Genomic DNA, 26,651 nt, shown 5'->3' with positions numbered 1-26,651 from the left:
TATTTAGGGGGCATCCCTGAACCAAGACAGCAGATTCCTGCAACCTAAGAAGGAAAAAGGATTAAAGTAGACACCCAGCAGAGGAGACTGCAGAGAAAAACTGACTTGGCCCCAGCCCTACCGGCCCGTCTGCAGTTTCCAGAGATCCTGCGCCACAAATCATCTTGTCCTGCAGTCAGCTACCTCCGGAACCCTGGGGTGGACTGACTGCCTTCAACAAAGACCGGATCTCCTGTGAACTGCAGCTCTGTTCAAAAGAAGCACCAAACAAAGACTCCAAACCTGCTGAGGAAAAAGAAACCCAACACCTAGAACCACCACTGCACCCGTGGCCTATTGCCTGAGTGTAAGTGGGCCACTGGACCTAACGAGGTCCCCCAACACTCCAGAGTCTGAGTCCATTGTCGGTTGACTCCTCTAGGACTCTCAGACGTCGCCTGCAGCCTCTGCACGGAGACCCCCACAACCGCAGGTGGCCCGATAAGGTGAAATCCGACCTCAAAAGACACCTCTGCATCCAGCCCTCCTGCACCCTGGAGAAAGGAACCTGAGGTGCACCTATGTCTCCGAGCCCTACAACTTACCTGCACAGCTGTTGGTTCCTCCCGGAAGTCTTCGTGGACCGAGCCTGCAGCTAAAAACCAAATCTGAAAATCTCCATTGAGAACAACAGGGCACCCAACGCCTAAACAGCACCCTGCACCCAGCCGCTCCTGCGCCGCTGCTGGTGCACTTTGTGTGCTAAACCAGATCCACTTTGCCCTGAGCCTAACACCAGGAGCTTGGCTCCCACAACCTTGTGGCCTGCTCGCCAGGAGCCACCAACCAGAGGCCCCCTATCCGTTATTGGATAACAATGGGCCTCATCACTCTGCACCCTGCCGCCCTAGTACCGCTGAGGGTATAACAAGAGTGCATCCTTGACCCTGGGGGAACCCTTGTTCAAACCCCAGAAGCTCAACTCCAAAGACCGATTACTTACCTGGTAACCGTTAGCTTCATTTCTCTCCATAGGAACCTATTGACAGTTTTTCTCTGAAAAATGTTGTGTGTGGAGTTTATGTGCATGGAAACCTGAAAAATAACAATTGTACAAAACTGATTTTACTTACCTTTTCTCTAGGAAATGTCCCAGTGTGATATCTCGGCATATCACACTGAGTAGAAAACGTAATCTCAAAAGTAACGTAAAAGTAACTTACCTGTAATTTTCATTGCAAAGTCGATACAAAGTATATGTACAGCATTTCATAGTATTGCATTACCAGTAATTCAAACTGTAACTATTTCAAAGTACATTTACAATTGCATTTCAAGCTGTATATTTACTGCAAAGTATTTATCAACTTACCTGTGCAGGGCTCGCTTGGTTCTAGAAAATAAAATAACTAAAAGAATATTTTTATACAAAACCAATTGGTCTGAAGTTCAGCCTTTGAGTGTGTGAAATAATTTGCCGATTGAGTGGAAACAACAAATGCTTAACACTGTCCTCTGATACTGTCCTACTGCTCGACCACACTACTACAAATAGAGAGTAAGTTTCTATTTAACTTTGCCTCTGCCTACCTTTGGGGTACCACTGGAATCTGTGCACATTATACCTCACTTTGGTACAGTATATACAGAGCCAGCTTCCTAAATTGGTGGATCAGTGGTTGGATATACAACTTTGCATTTGTTGGACTACTTGGTTACCACCTGATCACACAACAGAACTCTTAAATTGTCTTTAGAATTCAGATTTCTTCCAAATTGGCATTTTTTGCAAAACTACTAATAGTCTTGTTAGGGCCCTGGTTAAGTCCCTTTAGAAATTTAGAAAAATAGAAAGTCACTTTAGCTAGGGTCAGAGGGTTTAGAAGTTTTTTTTAACAATGTTACGAAACAAGAACCCAGCTGTTAGTGAAAATAACCACAATGACATAGAGAACATGGTTGAGGAGCTCGATCTCATCCCTTACCTTCACTTGTCTTTCAAGGAAGTTAAGTCCCTATGTACACTTAAAAACATAACCATGGGTCCCAATCCCACCAAACAAAAGCTACAGGAGCTGTTGGCTGGGTATGCTAAGGACCACCCATCTGAAAATGGTAATGACCAGTCAGATGAAGAAGGAGTGGAACAGGATGACCAGGTAGATCAACCCCCTCCACTGCTTAGGGTGAAAAGGGCCCCAGTGGCCCTGCCTCCAAGAAACAACCTCTTAGTATCTAGAAGCCACACAGGTGGATAAGGTACTACTGAGGACATTGAGGACAGCCTCAATGCGGAGGACAATCTGCTAGCCAGGTTGACCAAAAGGTTAGACCTGGAGACCAGACTCCTGGCTCTTGAAAAAGAAAGAGCAGAGATGGGCCTAGGACCCATCAATTGTGGCAGCAATTTAAAAAACATAGAAAAAGAAGGATCCTATGATATCAAAATTCCCAAAGGGATTGTCCCTAAATTTGAGGGTGATGATGATGTCACCATGCGGTTCATAGCCTTTGAGAGGGCTTGTGAAGCCAGAAGGGTGAAGAAAATTCACTGGGGGGTACTCCTTTGGGAACTGTTCTCTGATAAGTGCAGAGACAGACTCCTGACCCTTACAGGGGCAGATGCCGGGTCTTATGACCTCATGAAGAGAACTCTGATGGAGGGATTTGAACTCACAATTGAGGAATACAGGATTAGATTCAGGGGGGCTCCCAAAATCCAATCTTGGATTGACTTTGTTGACTACTCAGTTAAAACACCAGGTGTCTGGTTGACTGGAAGTAAAGAGCAAGATTATGATGGTCTTTATAATTTGTTTATGAAAGAGCACATATTAAGTAATTACATTGATGAAAAGTTGCATCACTATCTGGTAGACCTGGGACAAATTTCTCCCCAAGAATTGGGAAAGATGGCAGACCATTGGGTCAAGCCAAGGGGGACTAGGACTCACCCTGGGTGGTAAAATCTACTCCGCTCGTGGAATTGGCAGAATTTTGGCAATTCCGCATTCCACGTAGAATGCGGAATTACGGGAATTTCCGCGATCCGCGGTGTAGCGGAATTATTTCCTAGTTCGTGCTTTAAAAATGCGTTTTCGCGCACGCAATAGCGACTTATCGGGATCCCTGCGTTCGCTGATGAGTTTTCCTATCAGTTCGCGTGTGCCATGAGATTTTGCTAGCCGGCCGCGCGATCCCACAAGAGTGTGCGATCGCGAACCTGTCATTCGCCGCGCCAACGGACACTGCGAGAGTGTGCGATTGCCAACACGTCATTCAGATGCGCCATCGGACATCCGGCGGAAGTTTGGTGAAGCTTGCGATGCCGAACACGCTGGAGAAGAATAATATCTTGAGCAGCATAAAACCTTCTCTAAAATGATGATTTGGATGAAAAAAACTCCTCAGATTGACATTTGGCTGTACTTTTTAGTGCAAGGAGTCCGTTTTAAAAAAAAACTTTTGTGGGAGAGGAAGGAAGTGTCACAGATTCTCCAACTTCCTGTTCCTGCCCAGCAGTCTCCTCCCAGTGCTTTGTCCATCTCCTGTTCATTTTTCATTCAGATTTGGAGCTGGAAGGATCACTCTTTGTGTCTGCTGCATCATATATCATTGGATTTGAGGACGTTTGGATTTGAGATTTTACAAGTAAGTTGGTGTTGTTGTTTGCTTGATTGGGGCATTGCAGTTGCTGCAACTACAATTTGGTACTTTAATCATTTTAAAAAAAATGTATTGTGGGTAGCCAGTAGGCCCAGAGCTAGTCATGGGTGCATGATGAAATAACTGTTCATATGGTGTGTGTTGAATTTATTTAAAATATCATTTAGGGCATGGATGGCATTGGATTGAATTGCAAAATGTGTATTTTGGGGGGTATTTCAGGTTTTGGGTGTGTGTTAAATAAATGCCCTTGTTGTGTGTGTGAAGTGTTATGTACCTTGCACACCTTGTTTCGTTCTGTGGATTTTCCTTTTTAGCATTTCATTGCATTAAAGTTGTGTTGTTTAGCATGCCTCCTTTGCCTGGCTATTAACAGGCCTGTTTCAGTTCATTGTTTTCCAGGCCGCCTGCTTGTTGCTTGTGACTGTGAATGTCCATGTGGCTATTTTGTGGTGGTAGTTATAAGTGTGCTGCTTTTTCCATACAGGCCTGCATGTGTTTCCTTTGTTCCTTTTTGGCCTAGGCGTCTTGTTGTTGTGGGCCTGGCCATGTGGCTGGTGGCCATTTTGAAGCCAGGCAGTGTGCTTTTGCCATAGGCCTGCAAGCCTGTGGCCTAGTCTGCCAACAGGCCTTTCATCCATTAGGCTCAGAGGTAGTCATGGGTGCTTGAAACAACTGTTTCTGTGTGTTCTGTTTAATTTAAACATCATTTAGGGCATAGATGGCATTGGATTGAATGGCATAATGTGTTTTTTGGGGTATTTCACTTTTTTGGTGTGTATTAAATAAATGCCTTTGTTGTGTGTGGTGTGTTTGTTGTGTACCTTGCACACCTTGTTTAGCCCTTTGGATTTTCATTTTTGCATTTTATTGCATTTAAAGCTGTGTTATTTAGCATGCCTCCTTTGCCTGGCTAATATAGTAGGCCTGTTTCAGTTCATTGTTTTCCTGGCCTCCTGCTTGTTGCTTGTTTTGTGACTGTGAGTGTCCAACTGTCCATGTGGCTGGTTGCTATTTTGTGGTGGTACTTTAGTATTGTGCTGCTTTTGCCATATATTCCTGCATGGCTTTCCTATGTTCCTCTTGGCTTACTGCTTCCATCCATCCTCTTTGCCAGCTGCAGCTCCCTGAATGACGTGATGAGCAAATCACTTAATGCCAAACACTTTCCACTTCCATTACATTTGTATTTTTGTTTTTGTTCTTCTTCTTTCCTATCCTTCCTGAGTTAGTATACCATGAAAGCCCTTGTTGTCAAAGTCCCACAAATGGCTACACTAACAAGTGTGACCACCACACACTAAGGTATATATTATATTTGTTTGTTTGTACTAGTAGCAATTGAACCACAACAACAAATGCAACATTTCACTGATGTTCTTCTCCTGGCTTCTTTGCTTTTAGGTGCACAAAAAGACTAGGAGGAGGTGTCATCATCACCCGTTGTACTGCCAGACAGAAGTCCTGCTGCACACAACGTCACGTGACGTGTGGCCACAGACATCTCTGCAACTTGTGCAACAGCGTCCTGCTGACATCTAAAGAAGATGGCCCCCAAGAAAGTTACCAGGTCCTTCAGTACCAAGAAAGTTGCCAGTGAGAAGAAGGAACAGAAGAAGGAAGTGGCACTTACCATGACTGGTGTGCCGCCCACAATGTTTTTTCGGAAACAAAAAATTATGCCTGCAGCAGCGGTGTCTGGGGACCAAGCTGGGCGCAGCACCTCCGCATCAGTGGGCCCACCCCACCAATTTAGGCCCAAGCCCACGAGTGTCGCATAGGTAGCCAGTCTACTAACGAGCAGTGATGTTGAAATGTCATTATCGCAAAGTAGTACCCAATCAACGCAGGCAGAAACTCAGCAGATAAGTGTGCAACAACAGACACAACAATAGCCGCGACAACAGCTGCAACAACAGCCCACAATAGTAGTTGTACCTCCTGAAGTAGGGGCAGTTCAGAAAATTGAGCTTCCTGCAGACGAAGAGGAGCAAGCCACTCTTTCAAAAGATCCATTGTCTTCCAGATCCCCAGCAAGGAAAATTAGGGTTAGTCCATCAACTTCTTCTTCAAGCACCGCTTCTGATGATCTAGATGCCACTTGGAATTCACCATCTCAGTCTGAGAGTGATGCACATCACAAGACAAGGCTAGTGAAAAGGAAGGTTCCAGAAAGCCTTAGAGTTAAGGTGGTAGATGTAGAAGAGGGGGATGATGATGATGATGACGAGCCAGTCATCATGAACATCACTCCCAGCCCAGAGGAGATGGAAACCAACATTATTACCCTATCCAAAATCGCTGCAAGGGATGTAGCACGGATACAACCAAGACAGGTAACACCACCTCCAGCTTCCATATTTGCATTTGCTAAGGCCCGGGAGGGACCTACATCAAGCTCAACCACCACCTCAGTAGGTAGTGGTACTGTAAGTGCACAGAGTCAAATTCCACGGCCACCGTCCAGTTCATCTGGCATTGAAAGTGGCACCTCAAGCAGCACCAGAAAGTACACCTCCCCAGTTTAGGACTTCTTTTCGGTAAGCAGTACGGAGGAGAAAAATGCTATATGCTCAATTTGTCGACACACTGTTAGGCGTGGTAAGCTTGGTACAAACTATGGTACCGTAGGCCAAACAAGTGGGAGGCTCTCCTACTTCGCTTACATAAATGTAAAACTGCACCCATTGCTGTTGGTTGGGATGAAGAAGTAGAAGAAGACATGATCGCGGTGGGAGGTGAACAAGAGGGAGACATTTCTAGCCCTGTCCCCAGCAGTGTCATGGTACCGCCCACATCCTCAGCAACATCTCAGTGGTACCGTAGTAAGAAGAGTCATACTCAGTGTCAGACTGAGACTCCAAGGCAACCGAGTACTGCAATGAAACAGCAAGAAAAGGATCATCAGCCCCAGTAAAATTGGCACATGATTGGTATTTACAGCAAGGGCTTGCTAGGTCCAGTGCTGATGCAAAGACAAAAGAGTGCAAACAAAGTGTAGCACCCCTGAACATTGAGCGGATGGTCCAGGCCTATCTGGATGACCCAACAGAGGTCTACATTGATCAAAACCCATTGCCGTATTGGTATGGGAAAAGGAACCAATGGCCAGTGGTGAGCAGGCTGCGGATAAACTATCTGGCTTGCCCTGTCACAAGTGTCTCTTCTGAACGTGTTTTCAGTGCTGCTGGTGCCATTGTAACAGTGAAAAGGACCAGTCTCTCGCCCAAAAACTTGTAGAGGTTAACCATGATCAAAATAAATCAGCACTTTATACCACCGAATTACAAAATACATGAATCAATGCAGGAAGATGAGGACAGCAACTTAGGTGACAGAAGTAGTGTGTTAGATGATGATTACCTACTTCTGGTTGAACCCCCAGAGTTTGAGTACAAGCTATACTTCCCTGACAACTAGGCTTGAACTTCTTACTTTCTTCCTCCCTTATTTACTTTTATTTCTGTGTGTCTGTCTTTCTGGTTAGAAACTTCGAATCACAAAAAATCCATCTCTACCGTCTTCTAGTCTTTTTATTGCCATATTGCAGTTGCAGCTGTCTGAAATTCACTGAAGTCCACTCCTCCAAGTCCTACTCCTCCATCCTCCTCACTCGCCCTAAATCCATTTCCCTTAAGCCAGATGATGATTGGATATAGAATAGAAGAAAAAAGAAAATGTTGCCTCGTTGAGTTCCTCCAAAAGAAGGTGATGACTACTATAGCTATCCTCCTTTCCGAGCCGAGAGATACTGCCCCTTATTAACGTAAGATGAGAAGAAACAGGTAATAAATGATGGCATGCATTGGATGCTGACTGAGTGATTTGTGTTGTTGTTGTTTGTTGTGCATGAAGTGAATTCATTGTGTACTATTATTTAATCTACACAATAAAAGTAACTCAAGTCAATGCTTCCCACTCTTGTTTTTAAATAATAAAATTGTCCTTCCACTGCAGGCCAATCCATTGCATTTTGAATATGGAATGTGGACTCACTGCACACTGAGTTGGACAACACCATGATGATGACCACAGTGACAAAATATCTTCGCAGTCACTCAGTTGGATCGGAGATGATTGATGGAATAAGTCAGGGCATTTCATGAGTGGCATAAAAGTTAAACAATCAACAACAACCACAGCAGACCTACATGTCTGTGTAGTGGTGGAGTCGAGTGTAGTGGTATGACTGACAGCGGTGCATTGATTTACTCACTTAATTTGTAAAATGCTGTGTTGCTGTATATGTGCTTTGTCAAAAAATGTACGCTGAATGGAGGAAGGGTCACGGGTGCCGTGGGCCAGCTCTGTCCTGTTGTTGTTGTTGTTGTTGTAGGTTAATGCTGGAAACAGAGTAGACATGATGTATCCATGCCGCCACTGAAAGTGTTCTTGTTGCACTCCACCGTAATTTATGCATTTTTTTTCTCCTTTGTTTTCAATATCCGTTTTGTTTTTCCATCTACAATTACAGGCCGGCCCTTACCCTGTGCTATCCTGGGGAAACACCTCCCACTTACCTTACCAATCCACATCCACCAGGCAGGCAGTGGCGTCCCCCAAGATTGATGGACAGATCGTCCATGGAAGGGAGGACCAAGAGGAATGCCGAGATGCAGCTCCCCAATTTGACAAGGATAACAATATAAAGTAACAGTATCAACATTCACCATCTTTTAAATAATTTGATTTATTTTTTATCTTCAATCATTATGACTGTGTGTTGTTGTTATTATGTTTGCTTTCTGCTTATAATTCACCCCTACAGCTATTTTTTTTATTTTCTTTGCTATCTTTAAAAGTATGCCTAGTACAACAGAACAGAAACTGTATGTAATTTGGGTCTCCTTGAGGGCAGACAGGTAAGGCACAGCCACATTGCATAATATACTGCTGCTGTGTAGTGTCTAATTGTGTAGTAGTAGTTTGTAAGTACTACTTATCATTAACCATCAAGTTATCAATATCATCACCATGCATGCATTTCCTTTTTCTCCCATAACAGATTTATGGATATGGTCGTCTGCCAAGATTGTGTTTTGTTGTTTGTCCATGGGTAGTGTTTTTCTTTGTCAAACCTTTCCCCTAACCCCCCTTCCCAACCATTCATCAAACCCTAACCCTCTTCCCCCGGGCTGTGCGATTTATTGAGGTGTGACTAAATTAAATATACACCAATAATTGATCACACACTTGCTGGGGCGGATGTGGCAAAAGCAACACCACTTCAATTTCAAGGCAGAGCGAGGATATTCTTCTGCTTGCCCACCCATGATCAGTATATTTACAAGGTAGTTTTTCTTCCCAAAGGAACCTAATCCATCATCATTAATTGCTGGCATCGATTGGATTTGTCATCCTCCTACACAGTACTAAAGGTTACGCTTGCGTCGAGTGTAGGCCTAGTCGAGTGACTCGACACAACTACAGTTTGTAACTTGTTGTACTAGGATATCCCCACCACCATTATGTTTTGTTTTATTTTGGCATATTATTGTTTGACAGTAATGTCTGTACTGTACTTCGTTCTATTACTCCTCCCACAGTCTCTCTCAGGCGACTGACTGTCTAATTTTCTTTTTTTGCAAATGCTACTGCCAGTGTCTGCTACTACCACCACAACCATGGCATGCTGGGAAACCAAACCATCATCATCACCATGCAGCCATCGCTGTACCTAAGTTAAACATCAAGCACAGGTAAGAGAAGAAGTTTGGGGAGGCATAATTAATAATGGAAAAGTTTTCATTAGTTCACACACCCCTTGAGTCCAGTTGCAGAATGCATAGACTGGGAGGAGAGACTGTCAGTACTAGTAGGACAAGTCACTCAGTGAGGAGTACCGCATCTATCTGTTTTTGTCTTACAAAGTCAGCCGTTTACATAAATCAAACACTGGTTGTGGCCCTGCAGCAGCAAGGAAACAGTGTGACGTAAAATTGTAAACCCACCCACAAAACATTAACAACATTGTATGTAATGTATAAATATAATTTAATCCCCTAACAAAAATAAACTATGTAAAAAATCCCAAAAACAACACCTGACCCACCCCTCTCCCTAACCCCAACCAATGTCAGAAACGAAAAAGTCCAACCAATTGTCCATGTCCATTATAAACCCAAACGCCTAATTCCCACCCACCAAAAGAAGCACGAAAAAAGGGGCAATCTAACAGGGTCACAACTCATCGGCAGGCTCGCCTCTCCAGGACCTTAATTCGCTCCTCTAGGTGGGCTGCGTGGCGCTTCAATGCGCGACAATTGCATCCACAAGGGGGGCAGCAGTGCTAGATATAGAAGTGCGGCGGTGGGTGGCTGCCAGACGGTAGCACCGTAACACTGGAGAGGCCTGGCTGGGGCCCGGGGCATTGGAGGAGGCTGCAGCTGCTGCCGCCTCCTCCTCCTCCGCCAGAACCACCAGCCGCCGGTATTAAGTCTGTATGACCTCCAGCTTCCGGCGCCGGGACATGACTGCCAACTCCTTCCTGTTTGATTTCCCTTTGGAAGGAGTAGCTATATCTAGAAGACAAAACAAGACTATTGTAATAATATAGTCTTAGCAAAACAGTAAGACAAATTAATTCTATACATAGTGGCACAGTAACACTAGCAAGCACAGTATAAAATTTGTGGTATGTATCTATCCTCCCACTTCCTCAGCCTCTAACATTTGTGGGAGTTTTAGGCATTCAGCCACCCATGCATCTGATTCCTATCAGCCACCTAAGCATGCATACCATGGATCCTTTTTTTCACTGCCAGTCATAAATATTACATCTCGCAAGTCCTTCCTCCTTCCACCCTTCTTTCCCTTTTCGTTCAACCCATCCATCAAGGTCATCTGATCTGACTTTTAGCCTTCTCCATAAAACTTTCACAACTGAGTTGAAGTTAGATAGAAGAGGCCATTGGTTACTCAACACTCCTGCTGCTAATGCTGTTGCTAATGCTAAGTGAAGGGTGTCTTCTCCAACCGTTCACAACAACTTCTTACTTACTAAGTCTCAACAGTACAGTGTACACCCTTGCAGCGACTGTAATGTCAATAAATAAGGAATATAACTTACCACTGCCCGCCACTGCTGCTGGCTCACCCCCTGCAGCTCCTGCAACTACCACATCTCCTCCTGCTCCCTCTGTGGCCGTGTCGCCATCGCCGCTAGCCCCGGCACTGGTGGTCGGTAGTATGCCTAGAAAAAACATTACACATTTTTTAGATGCCATATACACATCCCCCTATTATTCTTTTTCAATAGCATGATTGAATAAAAAGTTAATACATACATATACAACATACATCACTAGTACAAATCGGGTACTAGAGTACAGTAGACACTACTAGTGTTATGTATACTACAGGCCTATTGAAAAGTTTTCATTGCCTTAAGGGTGGAGAGGATTCTGGGTCAGAGTAACACCTCCCTATATAATCAATTACACAAATAGTTTTACTCCAACTGGCCATCCAGTGGTCGGTATCAAAGCCCGTAAGTGGAATGATGTGAAGTGTCTAGTGAGGGAGAATTTAACTTCACCAATAGGTGAGCAAGGAAGCAATTCCTTTTGATTTAGGTACCCTCACACACCCTAGTGGTGTCATGCTTCATCATCGGGTCACCCCGATGCCTAAAAGTCGGGGTGGGCTCAACCACAATGTTGGGAGCTCTTTGAAGATATTATAGACCAGGGGGGGCTAGAAAATAAAAAAATAAAAACCTCAGGCAGATCCCCAGTTTCCCTTTATTATTGGGTAAGTCTGGGTTAATAAAATTACTAAAAATGGGGTCTTAATAGGAGTATTATGGTCCTAGGACCCTAGTGCCAACATGCTTCAGTCCAAGTACGGCCCTAAAGGTCCAGGACTTTCTTCAGGGCAAAAGTGGCCTCCCTGGAAAATAGAAAGGAAAGTCCCTATTCTATTTTTTGATGCAAGGGCAGAGTAGCTGCTCCTTGTATGATCGACTGATTGATTAATCCGTCATGCGTGGTATTCCATCTGAAAGAAAAAACATGGACAACAAAACAAACAACTTGTATTTGTAGACTTTTCTCATGGCCTTTCCAACGTAATGTGTCCCATAAACGTGCTAAGGACAAAGAACAACACCAACAATTGCCGAGTGATTCTATGACAAAGTGGTGTGTCCAAACATGTGCCACTCATAACTGTATCTGTACACAAATAATCAACGTGACAGATATATTGTGCTGTGGCGATTTTGCTCGCATCCTAACTGTTTTTGCGTGCCAGTTAGTGAATACTATAAATGTACCACACTCTCCAAGATCCCGCTTTCACACAACACTCATACCGTCTCAATGTATCGACATAGTAATGTGAACCATGCGTGACTATTAAAATCATTGTTGTACTCGTGCATTGTTGTTTTTCAAAGCACAAACATGCATACGTTCTTACCCGAACTTCGGATGAGTTCCATATCTCAGGGGATCGTAGGGCTAATGAGGGTAGCTCTATAGTAAAACCCTGTCAGCGGGGTCCCCCGAACGTAAAGAGAAGAGAGGAGGAATATTGGAAGTGGCAATATGTAACCAAAGTGATCATGGATGTGCTGGTTGTCATCTCAGTAGAGATGAAATATGCCCACATCTTGGGTCGGGAAAGGAAATCTCCCCACTTACTTCGTCAAGAGTCCTGCCCCGCCACTCAACCTATTCGGTCCCGATCTCCGGCTTTTCGCGCCGTTGTATCGTGGGTCGGGTAACTTGTACTTCCTTGTTCGTAATGTTCACACGGGATTGGTTCTAACTTCCCTGTCAGTGGTGACGAAAAACACGTGATCCCAATGGTTCAGGGATCCATGGGAATTGTGGTTTTAACATTCAATATGCCGCGATAAGGAAAAAATATATTTTAAGCACCAAACAAACTAGAATAAATTTAATGTCATAAAGGAGCTTCAATGCTGTTGCTGACTCAAATATTACTAGTCCCAACTCGGGCGAATTACTGGGGTACAGAAGGAACTTGTGATGTGTACTTCCTTGTTCGTGATGTTCTTACGGAATAGGTTGTAACTGACCCGTCAGTTGTGACGAAAACACGTGATCCCAATGGTTAGAGATCCATGGGAAATGTGGTTTTCACATCCAACAAGCCGCGATAAGGAAAAAACTTTATTAAACACCAATTGAATTTAAATCAATTTCATGTTAAGGGGAACCTTAATATTGGTGCTGTTTTTAAATATTTGTGGTACCAAATAGGACGGATTAAAGAGGTACAGAAGGAACTCGTAATGTGTCAGAAAACAAATAAACGTCACAGCATTGGTGGCGTGCGTTGTTAGCTAGCCCGGTAGAGATCCTGAGCTGCTTACGGTGTGTAGTTATTAAAGAGACACCACAATGAATCTTTGTGCCTGTAAGCTGCATGCCATGTAGGATTTTCTACTCATGACCTTTGAATTATTGAAGTTGTATAAGTTTAACCGTGCCCCAATTACAGGTGTTAGTATACACTCTATAGTGGAGAAAGTCATGCCCAGATTTAATAATCAAATATTGTTTTTAAGGTTCTCATAACGTGTCTTGATGGTGAATAGATACTTTACAGATATTTGAAATCAAATACTGACGTGTGACAGACCATTCTAACTATTTAGTTGGTTCCAGGGTATGCCATCATTAAGGCCTTTCTCATGGGTCTTTAGACGATACACCCATCGTTGCTCTCGCTCTAGGAGTTTTTTCTGCTGATTGCCCGTAGTCTTAATCTTTTCTAATACGGTCCATCTGATCTCTGTGTCTTTGTGATTCTTATCGTGATAATGTGCTGTAAGTCTAGTAGCTGTTACTGCTCTACGTATGGTACTTCTATGTTCGCTGATGCGAACTTTCACTTTGCGGCTGGTCATCCCGATGTACATCATGTCACATGGGCATTTAATCATATAAATCACTGACTCAGAGTTGCAATTAGTGTGTGATCTTTGTTCCTACTGAGATTGCAAGCCTAGTTCCAGTGTTTTTGTAGGTTCTGTAAAGGGACATGCCACGCATGATCCGCAAGGATAATGTCCCGTGACTGACGGCATTCCCCAAAGTGTAATCTGATTATTGGGTCTCGGTGTAAAAGTGTTAGTGTGTACCAGGGCATCTCTCAGACTCGAATTTTTCTTAAACGAAAACATTGGTTTTTCAAAAGATAATCTGTTAGATGTTAATGTGGGCCATTTTTTATTTATTATCTTTTTTAAGTCATTAGATGACGAGTTGTATGTAGTGACACATATTAATTGGTCCGTTTGTTCTTTCCTATGTGTCTCTAAAAGAGCCTCACGTGGAGTATTGCGTGCTCTTTTATTTGCTCGTTCTATGATCTTGGTAGGGTACATTTTCTGTTTGAGTTTGTTTGTAAGTACGGATGCCTCTTTTTTATACGTCTGAAGACTGGAGCAATTTCTGCGTATCCTCAGAAACTGATCCACTGGGAGATTCTGCCTTAGGGACCGTGGGTGGGCACTGTCAACTCTTAATAGGCTGTTCCTATCAGTAGGTTTTGTATACAGTGAGCTCTCAAGTGTACCTTCTTTCGCTGTGAGTGTGACATCTAGAAAGGATATAGTGTCTTTATGTGCATTCATTGTGAAATGAAGGCGTGGGTTCAGAGAGTTAATCCAAACCTTAAAGCTGTTAAGACTCGTCATATCTCCCTTCCAAATCATCAAAACATCGTCAATGTATCTGTACCATTTACAGATATTGTCAATGAAGGGGTTCTGTGTCCATATATGTTGGTCTTCAAAAAAACCAACATACAGACATGCTAGACTAGGGGCGAATGTGCTGCCCATCGAAGTACCGTGTACTTGTAAATATAGTTGGTCTTCAAAGATAAAGAAGTTCTCCGTGAGGGCCATATGTATAAGAGTAATCACCCACGCGATTGGTGGTGCCCACATCCATTCTTGATCTTTCAAAATTTCTTCAACCACTCTAATGCTTTCCGTCTGAGGTATATTTGTGTATAGCGCTTCCACGTCCAAACATACCAAGAGATTGTCTTCTGGATTGTATTCCACTTGTGTTAGAAGGTTGAAGAGATGTTTGGTGTCCTGGACATACGATTTAATGTTCTTCACCAAGGGGCGTAGGAACCAGTCTGTATATTTAGATAGTGGCTCCAAAACCGACCCAATGCCTGAAACAATTGGTCTACCCGGCGGGGGAATCTTTCCTTTATGTATCTTTGGGATCGTGTAGAATAGTGGTGTTCTGGGATCTTCCTGGTTCAGAAAGGCATACTCTTTTTTAGTGATCCACTCTTTGGTAAGGGCGTCTGTTGTGAGTGCCATAATGGCGGTTTTGATCCGTTGTGTTGGACCCCTGTTGATCTTCTTATAGTATCTTGTATCTACCAGGAGATTCAGACAGGCCGTTATGTATGCGTTGGTGCTTTGAATGACCGTAGCTCCACCCTTATCCGCTGGTTTTATGACTATGTCCGTTCTTGATTGGAGGGCTACCATAGCTGTGTGTTCTCTTTTACTCAAGTTGTTAAACACATTCCTCTTAGGTTGGAGTGATTCAACTTCTTTAGACACTGCCTCGTCAAATGAAAGTACCTCTGGGGGCATCATGTTGTTGGGAGGAAAAAAGGTTGATCTTAATCTAAGATCAGTGTGGGTACCATCTTCTATTGGTCTTTCTTTATCCAAAAAGAAGGTCTTCAATCGGATTTTCTTGAAGAAATCGCCCAATTCACACCGGAGATGAAATTTGTCCAAGTAGGTAGTTGGGGCAAAACCCAAACCTTTTTCCAAGACTGATAGTTCATCTGTGGTGAGAGTGATGTCTGTAAGATTCACCACTAATCCCTCGTGTTGCTCGTGCTCGGCTGTTGGTCCCTTGTGTTGCTCCTCGTGTTCATTGAGCTCCTGTCTTCTTCCCACTGGATTCTTTTGTTTCCTCTCCTTCCTCGTCTGCCTCTTCTCCCGCCCTAACCAAAAAAATGTTGATTAAAGTCAGGCTGGTAGTATGGACCTGTTGGAAATTGAGGGGGGCCTTGGTACTGAACTGGACCGAAAGGGCCCGGCCAAGGATACATCTGTTGATGTCCGTATCTTTGGTTGTAATTGCCCCTTCGTGGTCTTCTGGCCCTCCCCCTCCAACTTTTGTTTGATCCGTCACTTGACCAATCTTCGTATTCAGAGTCAGAAGACGCTGTCTGTTCACTGTGTGTTGATCCTGAGTCAGAGTGTACCTGGCTTTTGTAATCATCTCTGATATAAGGGTATACCTTCTCGTGGCTGAATTTCTTCAGGTCTTTCTGTAGTTTGTTGATTTTATTTTGCATCAGATATTCTTTGTGCTCGTTCACTTCTTTATTAACTTCTTCAAGTTTCTTCTTGTATAATGTTAACTTAATCTCTGTCAGTAGTGAGTCCTCGCTGATTTTGATCTTTACCAATAATGCCTCTGACAGACGCTTGGCTGTGTTAATGATCAAAATACAATACAATAACTAGTAGTGTTATATCATGGTCCCTAGGGTCATTCAAGTTTTGCTAAGTTAGCCTCAGCCATGCAACCCTTTTAGCTTTATGTCTTTTATTTTTGCGCACGTTACCTCGCAGCTTGTTGTGTAAGACGCCTTTGAGCCCACATGAGCTCATAGTACTGCTACTGTCTGAGCGCTGTGTACAAGGTCGCAAAAACAAGCCACTTTGTTATGGAGTTTTGGTGGTCAGTCCGTATTGCTTAGCCATAACACGCTACACTTTTGACATGACTGAGAAATGCTTGCAATATACTAACGTGCACCATTTTTCTCATAACAGACAGAAGATTCCCTTCTACGAACCAGAGCTCTGCAGAGCTTATGATGTAACCAGTACTTCTAGTTTCTTCTAAGGTGAGTGATCCCCCAGAATTGGCTCAGAGATCCTCATTCATAATTTTATATAAACAATATTCCTACCAAGGGTAGGGTGGTTATTCCACCACTGTTCAGTTATCATCATGATTGATTTCCCCTTGTGTCTTCCATGGACTTGCAGTTGTAACAGTGGGCCCGATTCACAGAACTAACTTAAGACAAAATCCTAAACTTACTACTTTTGGTATTCACAGAAGGCATTTAGTAGTAGTAAAGTTAGGATTTTGTCTTAAGTCTGTCTTAAGTCTGTCTTAAGTCTTTCTTAAGTCTGTCCTAAGTCTGTCTTAAGTCTGTCTTAAGTCTGTCTTAAGTCTGTCCTAAGTTTGTCTTAAGTTTGTCTTAAGACTGTCTTAACACTGCCCGGCGCACCTTTCCCCACCGCTGGCGACGCTTCCAGAGCCTGTACCCAGACCCAGGCCTGCCGCCTGCTGCCATGGTTAAGGAGAGGTTGCGCTGGACATAAATAACAAGTGCGGCCACCTCCACCTCACTAAATAAGGCCCATGCCTGCACCCCGTGTGGGCACCGCCTTCCGCAGGGAAGGCGGTCGCAGCTGCAAGCACGAACAGCCTTGCCCTTGGACTTGCCCACACCCTTGGCCATGGTTCTGGGACTCGGGGTGGAAAAGAAAAGGCAGGAATTCGAAAAGTAAGTTAAAGAAATGAAAAAAGCATGTTATAGAAAAAGAGTGAAAAAGTAGTAAAAAAGTCACAAAAAGTAGAAAAAAAGTCAAAATATAGAATCAGGAAAATAAAGAGATAGATAATAAATAAAAAAGATTTTAAAAAATGTACAGAAACAAAAGATTGCAAAGGTAGAGGGAGGATAGAAAAGCAGGCCTAGAACCATAGAATAGAGTAAAAAACAAGATGGCCGTTCCCATTGCGACCGCATGGGCAAGTTTGCGCGATATTTCCCCTCCGAGCACGCACAAAGCGTCGCAAACACATAACACGCGTTCCCGAACAGAGAATACTCATCGCGAACGGGTGGGAGCACGCAATACGCGACCCGGAACAGGAAATAAGCATCGTGAACAGGTGGGACAAGTGAAAAACAAGATGGCTGCGCCCATTAGCGACCGCATGGGCAAGTTAGCAAGATATTTCACCGCAAGCATGCAAAAACACATTGCTAACGGGCGGGACAAGCAATTCTGTGTGTTCGCGGAATTTCCGCGTGCTCTCGGAGACTTTTTACTGTTTCGCGGAACTTTGCATAACGCGACTATGCAAATTCCGCCCACCCTTAACCAGGACGTCCACTGGGGTTGACCAAAAGAAAGGGGTTACAAAACCTCCCCGGAGGAAAGACTGTAATCCTCTACAAGAAAAAAATAAAGAGTCCCAGGTAGCCCCCCAAAAATCTGACCAGGAGGGAGGGCCCAAAGACACCTCGCAAACTAAAAGTGTGTACCAAGGTAAGAATTGGGATCCCAACAGGGTATTGGGTCACAACTGCCAAAAGGCAGGATACCACATCAAGGACCCTAGCTGTCCTAAAAAAAATTACAGCCCTTAGTGTAGCTCCAGGGGTTGCCAGTGTAGCTTTAGAAGGTGATTCCTCAGATGCAGAAGCCCTTATAGCCTTCAACGGGAAAATGGGCCCAAAAGGTGAGTAGGAGATTCCAGAGGAGACTCAACACTTCCACCACCTACTGGTAAATGGAATACCGGCGACTGCCCTGAGAGATACCTGTGCCAGTCACACTGTCGTGCATGACAGGTTGGTTCTCTCAAACCAGTATGTCACAGGGAAAACAATAAGAGTAAGGACTGTCCCAGGGGGTGTCACTGTTAGGCCTATATAGCTGGGTACCTTAGTTGGAAAAAGGTGGTAGTCAGTAAAGACCTCCCCCTTGATTGTCTCCTTGGGAATGACCACCCAGAGGTTGGTCTGTGCCAAAAAGAGGTACTGGTCCAATGCCAGACCCCACCCAAGAAATCTGGGGTGGGGCTCAACCTGCCGTTAGTGCAGCTAAGCCCCAAAAGAAAAAGTAGAAACAGTGTAGGAAAGGTGGGTAACTGTTAGCCACAGTTGCAGTGGGTCAGGGAGATTCTATCCCAGTAATGGCTAACTCCATAATTGGCACTGGTGAAGTCACCCTAAGCCAACAAAAAGGCCTGACTACTCAGGAAACTGTCCAGCCTGAACTGGTGGCTCCTCGGTTGGCAGAACGGAAGGTTGTTCCCTACCAAGTGTAGTGACCCCCACCCTAAAACAGCATACAGGCCCCCCAAACCCAAAGAAGCCTGTAAGTTAGCCACTTCACCTACCATTGAAGAACTAACGGTGTGGTTCTGGGCATTGACAGCTGTCAGTAGCCTCTGCCGGGTGTTAGCCTTCATGGCAGCACTGTCCTTGACATGGTGGCCTAGCGCCCTGCCAAATAGCAAGTTAGGCCCCCTGACCCTATTGGTCATGGTGGGGTTGCTCAAGCTGTGGGTGACCTCTGTGGGTAAGCTGGGCTTTGCCCTAGCTAAGTTAGAAATTGCAGAGGTAGCACCTCGGAACCCAAACTAAAAAGATGGGGTAAAGAGCTAGGAAAAGAGCAAAGGGAATTAGGTCCTGAAACTGTTGAGGTTGGCCAGCTCCCCAAAAGGACTGACCTGGACAGAAGGATGTAAGGCAGAGTAGGCCCTGCAACTTTCAAACCACTTCCTCTACTCTTCCTTGCCTGAAAGACTAGAAGACTCTCTCAGCTTTAGCTGAGTCTCCTGGCCTTTGGGCTGGGGGGAGGGGGGCTTGTGTAGGAAAGTTGGTTTTGTTTGCAGTAACCACCCCACGTTTTGCCAGACTACTGATGTGCTTTGACTTGATATGCCCGGGGTCCCTGCCAATCAGGTTCCCAGGGCCTGTGCTTTTTCCCCGAATCTAACCCAATTGGCATCTCTGGCCACAGGTCAGCCCCTGGTAAATGGTACCAGAGGTACTAGGGCACAGTGACCAGGGAAGACCTCTAAGGGCTGCAGCACTTATTGTGCCACCCTTAGAGGCCTTGTACCTTTAGACACACACACTGCCTTTGCAGGCTGCGTGTTTTGGTGCAGCACAAAGTGAAGAGTCGACATGGCACACATCCCTGTGTGCCATGCCTACAACCCACTCCCCTGGCATAGATCCGTCACCCCTCTAGCTTGTTGCCATATACTGGTGCTGAGGGTGCAGGTGCATGAGCCCTGTACCCCTACAGTTTCTAAGTCCATTCTTAGAAATTGTAAGTGAAGGGCTGCCATTAAGAGTATATGGTGCTGGGTGCTTGTAATTATGAACTCCACAGCACCGCTATGGCTACACTGAAAACCGAGAAGTTTGGTATCAAACTTCTCAGCACTGATGCCAGTGTGGGATTTAATGAAAAATGCACACAGAGGGCATCTTAGAGATGCCCCCTGAAATACGACCAGCCTCTGGTGGGTTCCCTGACTGGTACACACCAGCCTACCACCAAGAGACATGTTTCTGGACCTCTAGGGTGGGAGCCTTCACTCCCTGAGCCCAGAAACAAAGCCTTTCCTGGGTGGAGGTGTTCACACCGCCCCAAGCCAGGAAAAGCATTCTGTGGCAGGGGAGCTTCAAAGGCCTGGCAGCCTTTGTAATGGGACCCACAGCCTCTCTTGCTAGCAGGAGCAGGCCCCCTTCCTGTCTCCCCTCCTTTTCGGTGAGAAGACAGGCGGAATAAACTAGAAAGCCCAGAAGGTGTGCCCACCTCTGCCAACTCCACCCCTCAGGTAGAGGTGGTGAGGTGAAGCCCTCTCTTCAGTGCTCGCCATCTTGCAGATGGCAGGCACACCCCAATCAGGAATAAGGATTGTGCTCACTCCCCCATGTGGGGTGAGCACACCAAGGGTTTAGTCACCCTAAGGTCAGTAGCCCATTGGCTACTGACCTCAAGACCCCTAAAACGCCCACTAAATACAGTATTTAGGAGGCAGCCCTGAACCAAGAAGCAGATTCCCGCAACCTAAGAAGAAAAAGGATGAAAGAAAAGGCCCAGCAGAGGAGACTGCAGAGAACAACAGACTTGGCCCCATCCCTACCGGCCCGTCTGCAGTTTCGGAAGATCCTGTGCCACAAATTGTCTTGTCCTGCAGCCAGCGACCTCCAGAACCCTGGGGAGGACTGACTGACTTCAACAAACACTGGATCTCCTGTGAACTGCAGCTCTGTTCAAAAGAAACACCAAACAAAGACTCCGAGCCTGCTGAGGAAAAAGAAACCCGACGCCTGGAACAACCACTGCACCCGTCGCATACAGTCCAAGTTTAAGTTGCCCACCGGTCCCAGCGAGGTCCCCCAGCACTCCAGAGTCCGAGTCCACTGTGGGTTGACCCCTTCTGGACTCCCTGATGTCGCCTGCAGCCTCTGCACGGAGACCTCCCCCAACCATGAGTGGCCCGGTAAGGTGAGATCAGGCCTCAAAAGACACCCCTGCATCCAGCCGCCCTGCGACCTGGAGAAAGGAATCAGAGCTGCACCTACGTCCATGAGCCCTCCAACTTACCTGCGACACTGTTGGTTCATCCCGGAAGTCTTTCTGGATCGAGCCTGCAGCTAAAAAACCAAACCGAAAATCCCCATTGAAAACAACAGGGCACCCAATGCCAAAACAGCACCCTGCACCCAGCCGCTACTCCAGGTGCACTTTGTGTGCTAAAGCGGATCCCTCTTTGCCCTGAGTCTAACACCCAGAGCTTGGCTCCCACAACCTTGTGGCCTGCTCGCCAGGAGCCACCATCCGGAGGCCCCCCATCCCTCACTGGATAACATTGGGCCTCAACACTCTGCACCCGGCCACCCTAGTGCTGCCGAGGGTGTAACAAGAGTGCATTCTTGACCCTGGGGGAACCCTTGTTCCAACCCCAGAAGCTCAACTCCAAAGACAGATTACTTACATGGTAACCGTTAGCTTCATTTCTCTCCATAGGAACCTATTGACTGTTTTTCTCTGAATTTATTTTTAAGTGTGGAGTTGATTTGTATGGAAACCTGAAAAATAACAATCGTGCAAAACTGATTTTGCTTACCTTTTCTCTAGGAAATGTCCTAGTGTGATATCTAGACATATCACACTGAGTAGAAAAAGTAGTCTAAAAAGTAATCTCAAAAGTAATGTAAAAGTAACTTACCTGTAATTTTCATTGCAAAGTCGATACAAAGTATATGTACAGCATTTCACAGTATTGCATTACCAGTAATTCAAACTGTAACCATTTCAAAGTACATTTACAATTGCATTTCAAACTGTATATTTACTGCAAAGTATTTATCAACTTACCTGTCCCAGGCTTGCTTGGTTCAAGATAATAAAATATCTAAAAGAATATTTTTATACAAAACCAATTGCCTTTGAGGGTGTGAAAACATTTGCTGATTAAGAGAGAACCACTCATGCCTAACACTGTCCTCTGATACTGCCTTACTGCTTGACCACACTAACACAAATAGAGAGTAAGGTTTTATCTAACTTTGCCTCTGCCTACCTTTAGGGTTCCACTAGAATCTGTACACACTATACCTCACTTTGGTATAGTATATAGAGAGCCAGCTTCCTATGTCCGTCCATCAACTGTTTCTTTTGCATATGTCGCCATAAGTGGGAATGGTACGCCCAGACGTGGGTCCTGTGCTCACTACTACACTGGATTCAAGCTAGCCTGGCAGAAAAAGGGTGATGCCCTGAAACCTGTCCCAGGATGCTTGTTTCTGGTCAATGGAGGACCTGGCTTGGCAGTTCGGGCTGGACTGGTCCAAAAAGGAACAGGGTCAAGACTGATTTGCATATGGCTGGGTCCGAACTGGGGTGGTGAACAAATAAATGATAGATTTAATCTAGATCCTTGTGACTGGGGGTGAAAGTTTTCTTGTCCAGCATGCCATCCATCAATTCTTTCTTTTTCATATGTCGCCCTAAGTGTGAAGGGTATGCCCAGACGTGAGTCCCATGCTCACTACACCACTGGTTTCAAGCTAGCCTGGCTGAAGAAAGGTGATGCCCTGAAACAGGTCTTAGGATGCTTGCTTCTGGTCCAGGGAGAAACTGGCTTGGCAGTTCTGGCTGGACTGTTCCCACAAGGAACAGGGTCAAGACTGATTTGCATCCGGCTGGGTTCAAACTGGGGTAGTGTGATGAGTAAAAGAATGATGGATTTAACCCAGATACTTGTGATTGGGGGTGAATGTTGGCATTGTCCCGCATGCCGTCCATCAATTGTTTCTTTTGCATTTGTCGCCCTAAGTGGGAAAGTTATGCCTAGACGTGAGTCCCGTGCTCACTACTCCACTGCATTCAAGCTAGCCTGGCTGAAGAAGGGTGATGCTCTGAAACCGGTACTGTTAGAACTGGGGATCTCAAGTTAGCAGAAGTAGGTACCTTTGACCAAATAGGGACCCTTGCTTCTAGTCAGGGTAAGGGGCTACATTTCTAAAATAACCCCTGCTCACCCCCTTGGTAGCTTGGCACGAGCAGACAGGCTTATCTCAGAGGCAGGGTGTGAAGAATTTGTGAACACATACAGTAATACAGTGAAAACACTACAAATGGACATCACACCAGTTTGGGAAATTAAGTAATCTTTACTAGACTTAACACAAGACCAAACGACAAACATCCACAGTACTGTAATCAAAAATAGACTTTATAATGGTAGAAATAGCTTAGTTCAATGTAGATGGTAAATGCTACACTTTACTGTCAAAGTACCTTAGATGCATCACTCAAAACAAGCAGGGAAGTTGATGCGCCATTCCTTACACTCAGGGGAGTGGATGCGTCGGTTCCTTACTGCTGCGCAGGGAGTTGAGGCTTGCTTCCTTACTGTGTGGGGAGTTAATGTGTCGTTTCTTACTGCAGCCCAGTGATGATGCGACAAGATGGCACCTCGATGCGACGGGATGATCTGGTGCGATGCGATGTGAAAATGTTGGATGCGATGCGTGCACGCCCGACGGTAGTGTGTCGAACTCGGTAGCTACTGAGCCATGACAGGCCCTGCGATGGGCTTCTCCGGTGTTGCAGCGGGGACCTCTGCGGCGGCGACATGCTTCTCCGGTGATGCGATGCACTTCGTTGATGATGCAACGGTGAACAGCTGCGGCGGCGGCACGCTTCTTCGGCGATGCGACAGCAAGTGTTGCGGCGGCGACACGCTTTTCCTCGTTGAGTCATGCTTCCAACTCCCAGCGACACACAGTCTTCTCAGAGGGCCCAAACAAAAGTAGGCACCTCTCTGCAAGTAGAATTCCCAGCAAGGAAATTCAGGGGGAGTTGTTGGTGAAGTCTTGTATCCCTGAGACTTCAGGCAGGAGGCAAGCACAATTCAACCCCTTGGAGATTCTTCTTCAAGATTGCAAAAGTACACACAAAGTTCCTTTTCTCCTTTCCTTGGCAATAAAGTAACCACTGCAGGCCAACCCTACAGCACAGCACAGGGGCAGTCTCCTCCTTCAGCTTCCTTGGTTCTTCTCATTGGCAAATGGTTGTCTTGATTCCCAGGAGTGATCTAAAGTTCTGGGGTCTGGGTCCCCCTTTTTCTACTCACAAATCCTTTGTCTCTGAAGGCAGAGAGTGTATGTACCTAGTCCAAACAAGTTCTGGGTGCATTCTGCCAGTGCACAACTTCTTCCTTTGTCAGTGTGGGTCAGGGTCATCAGACGCACCACAGGAGGTGGAGCCAACATTGTGGAAGGCAGGCACAGCCCTATTCAGGCCCAGGTGCTACTCCTTCCACCACTCCCAATGCAGATAGGTCTATTCAGCCTAGTGCTGGCTCACCCTGCCTCCTGGAGCCACCCCAGCCCCTGTCACTCACAAACCAGACATGAATACATAAACCTAGCAGAGGCAGGCTGGATGGTTAGGCAAGAAAATACCTACTTTCTAAAAGTGGTATTTTCAAACATAGAATGTTAAAACCAACTTCACTAAAATATGTATTTTATCATTCTGAGTTCAGGTGTACTAAATTTGCTTTTTCACCATGTTCCCTGGGTCTGTTAGGATTATAAGATGTTATAATCAAACTGCCCATTCTGGCCTATGGGAACAGGTAGCTTTGCAATAGTGAAAAATTAAATTGGCTTTTAATTTACTGTCAGGACATGCCACACACATCAGGGCATGTCCTACCTTTTATATAAAATGCACCCTGTCCATGGGGGTACCTTAGTCCTACCTTAGGGGTGACTAACATGTAGAAAAGGGAAGGTTTAGGGACTGGCAAGTGGGTGCACTTGCCAAGTCGACATGGCAGCCCCAGGATGCACACAGGCTCTGCATGGCAGGCCTGAGTCACATTTCACAAGCTGCTTCTGTGGGGGGCACAACCAGTGCTGCAAGCCCACCAGCAGCATGTGATTTACAGGCCCTGGGCACACATGGTGCATTGTACTATGATCTGACAAGTAATTCAAATAAACCAATCATGGAGTCACTAATCCAATACAACACTATACAATAGGGAGCACTTGCACTTTGGCACTGACTAGCAGTGGCAAAGTGCCCAAAGCATCTAGACCAGCAGTACATTTAGCAAAACCACAGGAGGCAACAGCAAAAAATGGAAGGGAGATCCATTGCCAATGGTACCAGGTCTAAGAGGTACCAGGATGCTTATTTCCGGTTCAGGGAAGACCTGGCTTGGCAGTTCTGGCATGGACTATTCCCACAAGGAACTGGGTCAAGACTGATTTGTATATTGCTGAGTCCAAACTGGAGTGGTGTGTTGAGTAAAAGAATGATTGATTTAATGCAGAATCTTTTCACTGGGGGTGAATATTTGCATTGTTCAGCATTCCGTGCATCAATTGTTGCTTTTGCATATGTTGCACTTAGTGGGAAGAATATGCCCCAATGGGGGTCCCATGCTCACTACCCCACTGGATTCAAGCTAGCCTGGCTGAGGAAGGGTGATGCCTATAGACAGGTCCTAGGATGCTTGTTTCTGGTCCAGGGAGGACCTGGCTTGGCAGTTCGGGCTAGACTGTTCCCACAAGGAACAGGGTCAAGACTGATTTGCATATGGCTAGGTCCAAACTGGGGTGGTATGGTGAGTCAAAGAACGATGGTGAATGCTTGCATTGTCCATCATTCCATGAATCAATTGTTTCTTTTGCATGTGTCACTCTAAGTGGGAAGGGTACGCCGAGATGTGGGTCCAATGCTCACTACACCACTGGATTCAAGCTAGCCTCGCTGAAGAAAGACGATGCTCTGAAACCGGTCCCCGGATGCCTGTTTCAGGCCCAGAGAGGACATGGCTTCGCAGTTTGGGCTGGACTGCTCCCACAAGGAACAGGGTCAAGACCTATTTGCCAATGGCTGGGTTCAAACTGGGGTGGTGTGGTGAGCAAAATAATGATGTATTTAAGCCAGATCCTTGTGACTGGGGGTATATGTTTGCATTGCCCAGCATGCCGTCCATCAATTGTTTCTTTTGCATTTGTCGCTCTAAGTGGGAAAGGTATGCCTACACATGAGTACTGTGCTCACTACTCCACTGGATTTAAGCTAGCCTGGCTGAAGAAGGGTGATACTCTGAAACCGGTACCAGGGTGCTTATTGCCGGTCCAGGGACGACCTGGCTTAGTAGTTCGTGCTGGACTGATCCCACAAGGAACAGGGTCAAGACTGATTTGCATATGGCTTAGTCCAAACTAGAGTAGTGGGGTGAGTAAAAGAATGATGGATTTAATGCAGAATCTTGTGACTGGGGGTGAATGTTTGCATTGTTCAGCATTTCGTCCATCAGTTGTTGCTTTTGCATATGTCGCCCTAAGTGGGAAGAATTTGCCCCGATGTGGGTCCCATGCTCACTACACCACTGGATTCAAGCAAGCCTGCCTGAAGAAGGGTGATGCCTTAAAACAGGTCCTAGGATGCTTGTTTCCGGTCCAGGGAGGACCTGACTTGGCTGTTCGGGCTGGACTGTTCCCACAATGAACAGGATCAACACTGATTTGCATATGGCTAGGTCCAAACTGGGGTGGTGTGGTGAGCCAAAGAATGATGGATTTAACCAAGATCCTTGTGATTGGGGGTGAATGTTGGCACTGTCCAACATTCTGTCCATCAACTGTTTCTTTTGCATATGTCACCCTAAATG

This window comes from Triturus cristatus, chromosome 8 (genome assembly GCF_964204655.1).
Source record: "Triturus cristatus chromosome 8, aTriCri1.1, whole genome shotgun sequence".
NCBI classification, from domain to species: Eukaryota; Metazoa; Chordata; class Amphibia; order Caudata; family Salamandridae; genus Triturus; species Triturus cristatus.
This window is presented reverse-complemented; position numbering follows the sequence as displayed.